The sequence below is a fragment of the Equus przewalskii genome, chromosome 6 (genome assembly GCF_037783145.1).
Source record: "Equus przewalskii isolate Varuska chromosome 6, EquPr2, whole genome shotgun sequence".
NCBI lineage: Eukaryota > Metazoa > Chordata > Mammalia > Perissodactyla > Equidae > Equus > Equus przewalskii.
The window spans coordinates 8,157,346-8,167,960 of record NC_091836.1 but is presented as its reverse complement, the minus strand read 5'-3'; positions in this window follow the sequence as shown (position 1 = coordinate 8,167,960).

The window sequence follows — 10,615 nt, the reverse complement described above, 5'->3', positions numbered from 1 at the left end:
TGAAAAGATAAACAAAATTGACAAACCTTTAGCTAGACTCACCAAGAAAAAAAGACAGAAGAGTCAAATAAATAAAAATAGAAGCGAAAGAGGTTCTATACACTAACAATGAAGTAGCATAAAGGGAAATTAAGAATACAATTCCATTTAAAAATTGTAAGAAAACAAAATAAAATACCTAGGAATAAACTTAACAAAAGAGGTGAAAGACCTGTACAGTGAAAACTATAAAACATTGTTGAAAGAAATTGAAGACATAAAGAAATGGAAAGATATTCCGTGCTCTTGGATTGGGAGAATTACATAGCTAAAATGTCAATACTTCCTAAAGCAGTCTATAGATTCAATGCAATCCCTGTCAAAGTTCCCTCAACGTTTTTACAGAAATAGAAGGAAAAAATCCTAAAAGTCACATAGAACAACAAAAGAACAAGAATAGCCAAAGGAATCCTGAGAAAAAAGAACAAAGCTGGAGGCCTCACATTCCCTGATTTCAAAATATACTACAAAACTGTAGTAATCAAAACAAACCAACACATCTATGGACAGCTAATTTTCGACAATGGAGCTAAGAATATACAATGGAGAAAAGAGAGTCTCTTCAATAAATGGTGTACGGAAAACCAGACAGCCACATGCAAAAGAATGAAAATAGACCATTATCTTCTACCACATACAAAAATTACCTCAAAATGGATTAAAGACTTGACTGTAAGACCTGAAATTGTGAAATTTCTAAAAGAAAACATAAGCAGTATGCTCTTCGGCATCAGTATTAGCAGCATATTTTTAAGTACCATGACTTATGGAGCTGGGGAAACAATAGAATAAGTAAACAAATGCATGACTTCAATTAAAAATCTTCTTCATAGCAAAGGAAACCATCAACAAACTGAAAAGACAACCTAAAAATTGGGAGAAGATATTTGCAAACCGTATGTCTGATAAGGGGTTAATATCCAAAATATATAAAGAATTTATACATCTCAACAACAAAAAAAAGTAACAACACAATTAAAAAATGGGCAAAAGATCTGAACAGATATTTCTCCAAAGAAGACATACAGATGACCAACAGGCACATGAAAAGATGTTCAACATCACTATCAGGGAAATGCAAATCAAAACCACAATGAGATATCACCTCACACCCATCAGAATAGCTATAATTGAGAAGACAGGAAATAACAAGTGTTGGAGAGGACGTGGAGAGAAGGAAACTCTCATACACTGCTGGTGGGAGTGCAAACTGGTACAGCCACTATGGAAAACAGTATGGAGACTCCTCAAAAAATTAAGAATAGAACTACCATATGATCCAGCTATTCCACTGCTAGGCATTTAACCAAAGAATATGAAAACATGAATGCATAAAGATATATGCACCCCTATGTTCATTTCGGCATTATTCACAATAGCCAGGACTTGGAAGCAACCTATATGCCTACCCAGGGACGAATGGATAAAGAAGATGTGGTATATATACACAAGGGAATCTTACTCAGTCATAAAAAAAAATGATGAAATCAGGCCATTTGCGACAACATGGATGGACCTTGAGGATATTATGCTAAGCAAAATAAGTCGGAGGGAGAAAGTGAAATATCATATGATCTCACTCATAAATAGAAGATGAAAACACCAAACAAACACATAGAGACAAAGACTGGATTGGTGGTTAACAGAGGGGAAGTGGAGAGGGAGAAGGGTGAAAGGGGTGATTAGGTATACGTGTGTGGTGATAGATTGTAATTAGTCTTTGGTTGGTGAACATGATGTAATCTACACAGAAATTGAAATATAATGATGTACACCCAAAATTTATATAATGTTATAAACCAATGTCACCGCAATAAAAAAAAGAAATAATGTAACAAAGTAAAATAAAATAAATAAACCTACATTAATTCTTTATAGTGCTTTCAAAATCTCAAATGCCAGTATCACAGGTCTTCAATTGCTAGAAGGCACTAACATTTTTTCACCTATGGTCAGATTTAGATGAGTCAGAATCTGTAAAGTAACTTTGTCCTAGAATACAGCAAAGAGAATTGAGTACAATATTCAGTAAGAGGAAGATCATTTTACTAATGGTATTAAAAATCAGACGCTAGTCAATCCAGAAATGATTGTATAATTTTAATTTGAGGTTTAATCATTATACACGTTATGGCCTGTATCATTTCTAAAATTTTTAAGGGATATTTTTAGGATCAAATCATTCAATAGAATCATTCATTATCCCCGCTTTGTAAGTAAGAAAGCTAACTTAAGGGTGTCAAAGTAATAAACAAAATAGTGTGTTTTTAAAAGAATATGTCATTTATCTGACTGCTTCAATAAAACATGGATACACTATTCCTTAGCAATATGCAGCAGGCTAAAACTATTATTAAACTATTTTTCCCTTTGTTTCCCAAAATATTCTAAATGTAACCAAAACTAAAATGTGAACTATTCTATCTAAAGTTGAATTATGTATAGCTATTAACAGATATTCTCTGAATCAAATATCTTTATTATAGTTTAACAATATGACTTTCTAATGGAAAAACTAATTATGAGCTGCAGTAACTTTTTTGTAAGACATTCATTCAGCTATCTAGACACATTAATCTAACTCAAAATCATAGAATTAGATACAATTTTACTGCTTTAGATTAATCCCTCCTTTTAATAAGTGAGAGAAAATGAGAACCTGAAGCATTCAAGTGACTTGCTCAAGGTCAACAGCTGGCTAGTAGTTGAACATGGATTAGAACAAGTTACCTAATGGAAAATCAAATGTGGCTCAGTTCCAGACTATCTTTTTTATTCATTCATTTATGAACTCACTCAACAAATATTCATTGAGCCAGCAATAATGGCCAGACTCTGGCCTAGGTACTGGAGCTGCTATAATAACAAATAAGCAGGCACAGCCCTACCTTCAAGTAATTTTTAATTTAGTGGGAAAACAGACATTAAACAACTAATACAAATAAAAAATTGTGATGAATTATTCAAAGGAAACATATAATGTGCAATGAGAGCAGATACAACAGGAATTTGAGAAACTTCTCCGAGGAAGTGACATTGGGAGAATGATTTGAAGTATCCAGGAAAAAAAGGGAGAAGGTAGAGGAAAGATGTCAGGAAGTGAGGAAGCCCAGATTCACATTAACAAGGAGAAAAAATAGTTTGCCTGAAAAGCCTGAGCCAGTAAGGCACTTGGTACATAAGAAAAGCAGAAAGAGGCCAGTGTGGCTGAAACCCCATGAGCAAGAGGAAATGTAAGAGATGAGGCTGTAGAGGTAGGCAGTGACCTTTGAGACCCAGGTGAAGGGTTTGGGGCATTATCCTAAGTGGTGTGGGAAGCCATTGAGTGGTAATTAACAGGGTAATAAGAGTGATGTGTATCATTATATATATATATATATATATATATATTTGATTCTAATTCTTTTTTGTTGTTGTAAGGACATTTAACATGACATCTACCCTCTCACCAAATTTTCAAGTGTACAACACAGTACTGTTAACTATAGGCATGATGGTGTACAACAGATCTCCAGAACTTATTCACTTTGCATAACTGAAATTTTATACCTGTTGATTAGCAACTCCCCATTTCCCCTTCATCCCATCTCCTGGCAAACACCATCCTACTCTCTGTTTCTATGAGTTAGGATATTTTAGATACCTCACATAAGCGGAATAATACAGTATTTGTCCTTTCATGTTTGGCTTATTTTGCCTAGCATAATGCCCCCAAGGTTCACCCATGTGGTCACATATTGCAGAATTTTCTTCTTTTCTAAGGCTGAATAATATTCCATTGTATGTATATACCAAATTTGTTTATCCTTTTAACTGTTGATGGATATTTAAGTTGCTGGACTTCTTGGATATTGTGATTAATGCTATAACAAACATGGGAGTACAAATATCTCTTTGAGATCTTGATTTAAATTATTTTGGACATATACTCAGAAGTAGGATGGCTAGATCATTTGGTAGTCCTATTTTTAATTGTTTGAGGAAACTTCATACTGTTTTCCATAGCAGCTGTACCATTTTACATTCCCATTAGTAATTTACAAGTGTTCCAATTTCTCCATGTCCTTGCCAATAGTTATTTTTTTCTTTTTTTATAGTGACCATCCTAACGGGTGTGAGATGATATCTCATCGTGGTTTTGATTTGCATTTCTCTGATTATTAGTGATGTTGAGCATCTTTTCTTATACTTATTGGCCATTTGTATGTTCTTTAAACAAATGTCTATTCAAGTCCTTTGCCCATTTTTAATCATGTTATTTTTTTCTTTCCTATTGAGCTATAGGAGTTCTTTATATATTCTGGATATTAATACATTATCAGATATATGGTTCACAAATATTTCCTCCCATTCTTTAGACTGACTTTGAACTCTGTTAGTATTTCCTTTGCTGTACAAAACCTTTTTAGTTTGACATAGTACCATTTGAATATTTTTGCTTTTGTTGGCTATGCTTTTGGTGTTATATCCAAAAATCATTGCCAATACCAAGGTCATAAATCTTTTTCCCTGTTTTCTTCTAGGAGTTTTACAATTTCAAGTCTTATGTTTGTCTTTAATCCATTTGAGTTGATTTTTGTGTCTGGCTTAAGAAAAGGATCTAATTTCATTCCTTTGAATGTGGATATTCAGTTCTCCCAATACTGTTTGTTGAAGAAACTACCCTTCCTTAATTGTGTATTTTTGGTACCCTCATAAAAGACCAGTTGACCAGATATGTGTGGGTTTATTTCTGGACTCTCTATTCTGTTCCTTTAATCTATATATGCCATTATGCCATACTGTTTTAATTACTATAGCTTTTGTAATGTATTTTGAAATCAGGAAGTGTGATGCCTCCAGCTTTGTTTTCTTCATTAAGATTGTTTTATCTGTGAAGGGTGCTTTGCTATTTCATATGAATTTTAGAATCGTTTTCAGGAGAACAATTTTCCTGTTCTCTTAAACAGGCAAAAGACTACGGAGATTTAAAAATTTATAAGGAAAGATTAGTTATTAGAATCCAAAATTCAATGAAGAGTTCAAGAGTTGAAGGAAGAAGTAATAGTGGCTTTGACTAGAGGAATGGTTGTATGGATGGAGAGAGGTGAAAACTTAGGTAACTATTTGAGATTTAGGATAGATATTGCGTGATTTTTAATTAGCGTGTAAGAAATATTAATGTGCCTATTCTGGCTTTCACACCTGGAAGGATGGTGGTACTATTTATTGGAGGATAGAAAATTGGGGAAGTAATATATTTTTGCTTGGACATGTTGAATTTGAACTATTTATGAAACACATGCATGGAAATGTCAGTTGAATATATGAGTATGCAATTCAAAGAAGAGGTCTGAACTAGAAATACACATTTGATATATAGATGGCATTTCAGACATGGATATAGAAAAGATTCTCCAAGAAAGTAAATGTAGTTGGAAAAGATTAAGCTCTCAGAAAGTCCAGAAAGTAACATTCGATTAAAGGAAGCAGAGTCTAGGAATGATCAAAGAGATCAGCAGGAAACTAAAAGAGCGTGGTGAAATGAAAGTCAGGGAAAAAGTGTTTACAGTGTTTCAGCAGGGAAAGCAAGGAAAATATATGTAACAGGGCTGAGCTATTCAAGTGAGATGAACTCATTAGGGTCCTTATTAAACAACATTTCAGTGGTGTGGTGGGGCAGTCAGATTGCAAGGGATTCAAAAGTTAAAGAGAAAAAGTAAAAATTACTCCAGAAAATTTGTTTATGGCAGGAAGAACGAAAGAGGACAGTATCTACAGGGGGTTGTAGAGGCCACGTAAGGCTGTTTTAGATGAGAAGTTCTAGAAAATCTTTGAATACTCTTTCACATTTCCTTAGATTATTCAAAATCAAATCAACACGATAGCTCTTTTCTATCATGTTTTCTATCAGTATTTCAGTTCCAATCTCTTTGCTCCTTGTTCCTGCAACCAAATGTCACAACCTATTCCCCAGGTCTAAAAATTGGATACCATTTTTGTTTCCAGGCATCATGCCAGTATCTTATTTCAATAGGTACTATTGTTAGCAGTAGAACTCCACTTCAAATGAAGAAGATCAATCTCTATAAAAGATATTTAACAAGATGATTCTGCAGTTTATGCTTATTCATTCCCATGCTATCAAACCCCTTCCTTATCTATCATCTCTATTCAAAGCCCTCTAGCCTACGTGGGTCCGAAAACTTCTTTATTGACCCTCTAAGATTCTAGAAAACTCTTTGCAAATTACTGCCTGACTCCACAAGCATGAGGCTCTCATTCAAGTGTTCTGCAGAGGAAATTATAGCAGTGATCTATAAAGTAGAGAATCATAAGGTTATCCAGCGAATTTAGGGATAAAATTACTAGAACTTCTATTTATTCAAATTCAACCTAAAATATAAGAAAAATGAAACAACTAATATTTAATAATAGGTAGACACTGTCACTCTTTTTGGAGCTGTATATAAGATGTCACTTCACACACACACACACACACACACACAAAAGTGCAATGATAAGTTAGGGGAAGAGAGGACACTTTTAATACCCAAGTGTTAAGAATGGTATTGCCAGAAGTGTGTTCACTTTGAGTTTATGTAAGAATTTCTATTTTCTTCTTTTAATTTTATAGAGCTAGAATGGACAAAATAGAAATAGAATCCATCTGTCTTATCTAAAACTTCTTCTTTATTTCATACATTTACTTTGAAAGTTTTAAAAAAGAGACAAATGTACACAAGTCAAAAGTGTATAGCTCTGTGAAGTTTTACAAAGGAAACCCAGATCAAGAATAGAACATTAATAGCCCCAGAAAAGCTTCCTCTTGACCCTCCCAATTGCTACGTACCCTTTCCAAAAAGGTAATACCTAATCTGACTTATTGCACTATATATTCCGGTTTTTAAATTTGTTACAAATGGAATAAAATATATGTACACTTTCAGTACTTGGCCTCGTTTGCTAAGGCTTGTATTTATGAGATTCATCCGCATTTTGAGTAGCAGTAGTTTATTGCTTAGTAATATTAAATTGTATAGTGTAGCACTGTTTGTTCCTTCCACAGTTAGAAATTTGCTTGTTCTCAGTCTTGACTATTATAAACAACACTTCCATGAGTATTCTTGTACAGGTCTTTTGGTGCATATATGCATGGATTTCCATTGAGTATAAAGATGGCAGTTGGAATATTGGGTCATTGATTATGCATATGTTCAGTAGAAATTGCAAAAAAAATCCCAATAATTGCATCATTTCACTTACCACCCGCAGTGAGAATTCTAGTATCTCCACATCATTACCAATAGTTGATATTATCAGTACTTTTAGTTTCAACTATATTGGAAAGTGTATATAGATATCTCATTGTGTTTTTAATTTTTGTTTCCCAGGTAACTAAAAAAATTGAGCTATGTTTTAGATATCTATTGAAATTTGCATGTAAACAGTTAAGTGAATTATAGATTACATTTTCTTGTTTAAACTAAACCTCACAAGAAAGACAAGTAAACTAAAAGTAGTGTATGCAAATGAACCAAAAATTGAAAAAAAATATTCATAAAGCAACACGGAAAATTAAGATAAGGTCAAAGACAAATAGAACCTCTTCATCAGCTGTGCTTCGAAGGAAAAACAATCATGATTTCATGATACCTGACAAGAAGTTTGCAAAAACAATGAAATCATCAAGCAGACTATTTGAAATGTTGATTCACTCTTACTATTTTAAAGATGAACTCCACTTCAGTGTATATTGTTGCCATTAGATATTAACTAATTCTTATAAGTCATATATGTTACAAATAAATATATGCATATGGAATGTAGGTACTTGTTTTTGTCTTTACTGTTAGAGATAACATTCAAAAACTGTTTAGAGATCTTTGTGCTATGGTCCTGTTGGACATCATGTGAAATAGATGGGGCTATCTCTGCTATCAAACTTCTTTGAGGTTGATCACAATGTTGTCTGATTCCATCTTTGTATATGTCTCACTTTCAGGCTCCTTGGTGTGATGCCCGTCCTTTGACAACTGTCCCCTCTTGTTAGATGGACCTATGACCAACTCTCTACCAAGGCTACCAACCACCTCTGGCAGTCTACTTTCCAGACACCACACTCCACTGGTATGACTGGATGCCATCGCCAAACCTCCCAGGGAATTTGCCCCCAACATCTACATCTCTCAAATGAACATGCCAAATTTCCCAGGTTGCTATTCTCCTGTCTAGCCTATCTAAATTCTTTAGGTTCCTGTTCCAACATCCTATAATTTAGTTAACTTTTACAAACTATAGTGAAACAGTTTATTGACTGGAAGAGGATAATGGAAATCTCCATTATAGATATTTACCTCCACAAAAGAAAGTGCTAAAACAGGGGACTGTGTTTTCCTTTTATTGATTCTTCTTTTCAGTTGATTGATTACATTTTTTACCTCATCAAATGTTATAGCTCAGAACATTAACTTTTAAATGGGTCAGACTAAAATGCATATTTTAAAATTCAAAATATATCTGTCAAATTCATATGTGCTTGCTAAATATTCTACTGTTTCTGTTCTTGCTGTTGTTTAGTTTTAAATACCTGCATGGTGAATCTTCTATAATAATGACAGCATTTTTTTCTAATTTTGTAAAACCTTAATATATTTTTACCACTTAGTTATCCCCCTTTTTCTTTCAGTGACAATATTTGAGTCCATCTTGCAATCCATTAAATAATCCTATCTTGTCTAGCTTTTGGTTTTAACTTGAATTGAAATACTTGTAAAACACAACTCAGAGTTAATTTTGATCTTTCATAAACAAATGAATTTGAAATTAGCATTGGGTCGGCAGTTGGGACATTCTCTGCATTTTTCACTGAAAAGCACAGTAATAAAATATAGTCTCAATGCACTAATTTAGATCTGTACATAACATAGCAATTTCCAGTTTAATGTGATCCTCCACGTAGATATGTTTTATTTGCGACTTTGACCCACAATCACACCAAATTAGATATTCCTTTAAAACCATTCTTTTCCTGAGACAGTTCTGATTGTGGTAGAGAAGGACTACGATGAATTCCCAATGACTTACTCCTGAACATTCAGGGAATATACACTCAGGTCTTGCTGCAAGGAGGCTTTAAAAAGTTTGGCTGAATTTTCTTTGTAAATAAGAGATAAGAGATTTTTTCCTTTATAAATATAAAATGGGTTGCAATTGAGTAAATACATTTATAATATCCTTTATCACATACCAAAAAGCTGATATGAGCAGAGTTTGACTCCCATCCCAGTCTATTATCCACAAAAGACAGAATTGTTGAATTATGCTTCTTTTTTTAACCGTAAATTCTTCGTTTTCAATTTGGGCACAATTAGGAGGGTTATAAAAGATTTTTATGATCTTCTTCCCCCAGTCTCAGAGCCAATTATTATGTTCTTTGTATATGCGGGAAATTATTCAAGTAATAGTCATTTCCCTTGCTATTTACTTCTTGCTGAAATTCTGTTACAATAAATTGTGGCTGCATTCGCAGTTAGAGTATTTACATTCATTTTCCATAATGCAGCTCCAAGTAGTCAAAATAAATTGCTTCATGAGGCGGCAGTATGGTGCTGGAGTATTATTCCTGAGAAAGGGTAGGTCCTGGGTATGATGTCAAAAGTGTTTATGGTCAGGTTTGAATGGGGCAAAAAGTTCCTTTGGGGTAATAATTGGAGACACAGAGAGAAAGTTGCTAAATCAGATTTTAGATAACCTTAAATGACAAAAACATATGAATACCAAAGGGCTTGGGGTTATTGAAGTTGCCCCATACTTACAGCATGGGTGAGCTTCTGTAATGTTGGGAAACTTCAATTATGAATCTCTTTCAATTATCCAGCTTTGAAAGATAACTACCTAGAGTTGGTACCAGCAGTTGGAATAGAAAAGAAGAGATAGATGTACAAAGTATGTTAAAGAATTTGGCCACTGATTTTACTAGGAATAGTGGTCAAATTTGGCTCTCAATTTGGGGTATGCATGGCCTGAAAATTTATGACATTATTAACTAAAGGGGAACTCAGAAGGGACAGGGATTTAGCAGGGGAGATGGTACATTTGCTTTAAAGATGTTGTGTTTATGGTAGCAATAAGACATACAAACAGGATATCAATTAGGCAATTATAAGAGCTGGAGAGGACAAAAAAGATAACAGCTGAGAAAATTTCCTCTTCTATCTTGATTTTTAGTACACAAAGAAGAAAACTGTAAAATAGGAAAACGTTGTATTTGTACACGGTTACCTTCTTTCAAGTCTTTCAGTGAATACTTCACTTCAGGTCGCAAGCTTCTCTAATCCATTCACTCCTTGATTCAAAAAAGCATTAATTGATCACATGTTATATACCAGGAATGAGAATGGTGAAGAAGAAACATATTTAAGATATTTTAGAGGTAGATTCAACAGAATTTTGTTATAGAATAGATTGTAGGAAAGGCTTTCCAAAAAATTTGGGCTTCTTAATATATAGATTAAAATAATTTCAGTAGGTGACAGGAAAAAAAACCCAGAAATTAGCATTCGAGTCCTCAAGGACAAACTGTCCAGAGCCATTC